The sequence below is a fragment of the Lycium ferocissimum genome, chromosome 10 (assembly GCF_029784015.1).
Source record: "Lycium ferocissimum isolate CSIRO_LF1 chromosome 10, AGI_CSIRO_Lferr_CH_V1, whole genome shotgun sequence".
Classification (NCBI taxonomy): domain Eukaryota; kingdom Viridiplantae; phylum Streptophyta; class Magnoliopsida; order Solanales; family Solanaceae; genus Lycium; species Lycium ferocissimum.
Window position 1 is genome coordinate 22090615 of NC_081351.1, and position 4382 is coordinate 22094996.

Here is a 4382-nt window from a genome sequence, read left to right on the forward strand (position 1 = left end):
ACCTCCTATAAATTGTGGTTTATGAACTAGTTCTAGGGAGGTCGGAAACCGGCGGAAATTCCCTAAAAAATTAGAGTTTTTAGCCGTCGTGAATCACCTATGAAAATAAGTTTTCAACCGCACAAAATCCCCAAAAAATATTAGCCCGCTGTTTTCTTAATATTCGAAGTGTCGATTCGTCTTTACTTCTTATTTTCGCTCCCATTACTGTTTCGCATCCGAGTCTACGCAAACTCGGAGATTTGAAGCGTTCGAGGTCATATCGAAGCCTTCGCCCCACTTCGCTGCACCCGAAGCAGGTAATTTTCCTCCATATCTTAGTTCGTGTTTCATTCAACTGTGTGTTAAATCATGTTTAGCCGAATGTTTGGTATGTCGAATATTGGTCTGCTTTGTTTATTAAGATTAGTGTAAAGTAATGAAGCGTTTAAATGGTTAGGAAGAACATGATGTGTGTGCTATTCGATATGGTCTTAGACTTATTTAGGTTCAGTCTTATATGATTAAATATCAGTATAAAGGGTAAGCTTGAATTCTAGTTTTTTTGTTAACATTAAAATCTGTGATTCCGTGTATCATGTGACCATTATGATTAGTTAGCTGATGGGTGATTATCATGTTTACAGCTTCTTTGGTATGAATGTAGGTTAGCCGTTGTTAACTTTGTTTTTGGTTAGAAAATCAGCCTCCTTACTCTTCCTATGTAAAAGTATAAAATTCTCAGTTAGTATATATTTCTTCTATGACCTTTAGCAGATTATATAAGCTTGTGCTAATCATAACTGCAATTTCAATTAGTTGACCTTTAAACGATGTGAAAACTTAAGTAGTCGTTAAACTAAAATAAGACTAAGAGTATGATCATTATGTCATTTTTCCAATATTAGATTAACTGTAAGTCATCGTTTGCAAATTCAAAATGCTTCCCAGCTTACTTGTAATGAGTTTCATTTGAAGTATGTGTGAAATGGTTAACCCTTCTGTTTATACAATTGTTCAAGAGTGGCTTCGCGGAAATAAATATTGCAATTTTAACAATTAATCGGGAAATTCTATTAAGACCTTTTCACTGGGAATGCTAGATTAGCGGTAATTAGCCTTGGTTTTAACTCCAGCTTTCTTGTGATCTCCTATGTGCAAATATGACGTGCAAGTATGACAGTTAGTCCAAAATAGGCAAGTGTTGATCACTGTTTGAACCCAAAGGAATGTTGTAAAAAAAAAAAAAGAAATTGCCTCTGCCTAAAGATCTTAGTAATTATATAAAAATGAACAGTTCTGTTTTTTGTGTCTTTTGAGCGTTTAAATATTGAATAAGCTAATTTGAGTACCCTTATTTGTTATCTATCCTATCTTGAGCTGTGAAATTCCTTGAGAGGGTGCTTTCGCCTTGAAGGTTAGCGACCTATTTTAGAACTTGGGAGAGTTGTTTTTTTTTTCGGCCCTTTAGTGGGCTGCTGGAAATTTCTTACTAAAAAAATCAAGTCTATCTTTTCGAACCTCTTTAAGTTACGGAGGATAAATGAGTTTTGAGAATTGAAATGATCACCGGGCTTAGAGGTTAATTGTTCTTTCTTATTGAATCCAGCTTTTTTTTTCTGTGCTGCGAGATCCTGAAAGTATGTTGCTAAAGGGTTAGTATGCTGGCTGATGCCCTCTGTTTACAGTGGCTTGGAGGTTTAGCCTCACTTGGCTAGTTAACTTATTCTCACAAAACGACTCTTCAGGATTATTATGGACATGTTTTGGGTATCAAAAAATAGAAATATATAATAACTTAGCCATGTTAAGAGTCGAGAACACCCCCTAAAGTAAATAACTCTAGCATTGCATTGTTCTCATATCCACCCCGTGAAACTTGTATGAGTGTTGTTCTAATCCCCCTCTCTCTTTTCCTTTGTCCAAATGACTAATCATACACACATTTAGCCATGTTTTAAATAATCACGATTTTGTCTATGATGAGATAAGAGTAGGTTTTGTTGAAATAAGACTAAAATGTTTCGAATAAGATTGGATTATGGTTGGTGGTGTGATATGATATTGCAGCCATGCTTAGGTTCATTTGTCTTTGGATGCATGATTTTTGTTTCAAGCAGCGTGTTTTCTGTTTTGGTTTGATCTTTGCCTATCTGAAATTCGCTGATGCTGCCGCAAACAATAATAAATAATAAAATAAAACCGACAATGACTCTGCCTCAACGAAATTCCAGTTTGGGTTTTGTCCGTGAAAGCTTCACATGCTAAGTGGAAACATTATGGAACTTTGTCTAATGTATGTATTGGGCTTCTGAATAGTACTCATACTCGGCCCATTCTATCTACTTTCGTTTTAATAATTTGTTTGGGCCCTAAACTCGTTTCGCATGACTCAGTTAAGGCCTGTTTGTTTTAGATCGTTTATCTTTGCGTGTTTGCTTGATTTGCATATCTTACTTTGCTTAAATGATGAAATTATGTGTTTGTTTAAGTGCTCAGACGTATACTAATCCTTTTCCTTTCATTTTTTTGCATGACCACCGCATACGAGTCCGAGAGACTCGTTCCTCTCCCGCATTCGGAGTTGGGCTAAGAGCCCAACCTAATCCCGCTCAAGTTGTCTCTATTCCAGCCCTCAGTCCACAGCAAACAAAAGTTCTGGGCCAAAAGCCCAATGACAAAAAATGACAGCAGCTCAATCGCAGCCGCCCTTTTAAAAATGGGCTGAGCCCATTTACATTTCCTACTCCTCATTTATTGTGTATTTTTATGACTAACATCTTATCCTGTTTTTTTTTTTTTTTTAAACTTAGATAAATTTTAGTAAATTAGTGGGATATAGTTTTAGTAATGGGTAGTTAGTTTAAGGGAAAGTAATAATTAATCTCATAAACTTTCACCTCTCTTTGTTATTAAAGTTATTTATAGTATCTATAATATTTATTTTAGAATGATTGATTTTCAATAGCATAATCCATATTTTAGAATTAAAGGAGTCATATTCTTATCATCTTAATATGCAAATATAAACCGAAATATATTCTTAAATAATTTCTTTAAGATTTATCAAGTTATACATGTTTTCTTTAAGTTGAGCATAGTTAATTAAAGGAGAAAGAAAACTCACTTTCTTTTTGCATCCCATTTACTAAGTCTTCTCTTAAAAACTATTATTTATATGCAATTATTATACTTCGCAAGCTTTATTTTTATATATAGCATTATTTCTTCACGCTTTGGCAATATTTATAACTTCAATTTTAAATATCATTTTTTTTTATGCAAATCATTACACCTTTTATAAATCTACTTTAAATAGTATTACTGCATTTCCATTTAAAACCTTAATAATATTTATAAATATTATTTTAAATAGCGTTATTATATTTTCTTTTAAAACTTTAGCAATATTTTCTAGTTTATTTTAAAATAGCATTTAAAATCTTCTTTCACGCGAATCATTACGTATTAAAATGTATTATTTTGTTTTATTCAAAGTCTTAACGCATTTATAAATCTTATTTGTAAAAGCATTTAAAATTTGCCTTTATGCTAAATCGCTATGATTTCTACAAGTTAGCTGAAATAGTATATTTATACTTTCCTTTACAATCTCAGCAATAAGTATAAGTCATTTTCTTGAAATTCAATCATCACTTTTAACCTAAATTAATTAACCTAAGTTTGGCCGGTAAACCGTAGTTAACAGATTCTAAAGGATGCCTAACCCCTTCCTTTAGGATAATCTAGAACCCTTACCTAGAATTAAAATTAAGCAGACCATTAACGGAGGTTTAGTTTGCTTTTACCTTAGTTAATAAAATAGGTGCCCTAATTCACCTTAAAATCAATTAGGTGGCGGCTTAAAAAATAAGCGAATTTAGGAATCTCGATATGTTGTACTCTAAATTAGCCGGCTAAATGGGGTATAACAATACAAAATCCAAACACATGAAGGGGAGCGCCGCGTGGCCCCCTGAGTAAGTTGTTGTCGTGTGACCGTGAGATCACCACTCGAGCGTGGAAACAACCTCTTGCGAAATGCAAGGTAAGGCTGCGTACAATAACCCTTGTGGTTCGGCCCTTCCCCGAACCCCGCGCAAAGCGGGAGGATAGTGCACCGGGCTGCCCTTGCCGTAAAATCCAAACACATACATAGGATGTGTTTGGTATAAAACAAAATGTTTTTCGCTGTAAATATTTTGAAAATAAATGGTTGTCCCAAAAGAATTTATACATAGTTTAGGCAAACACTATGGGGGTGAGATGGGAATTGGGTGTGGAGTATTGGGAAAGCGGGCTATGGGCGTATGTTGGAGATCGGAAGTAGGGGAATGCCACTTATAAAACTTATTTTTTCTCTATTTTTACTAGAAAAGTCATTTTTCTCATTTTTAAGTAAC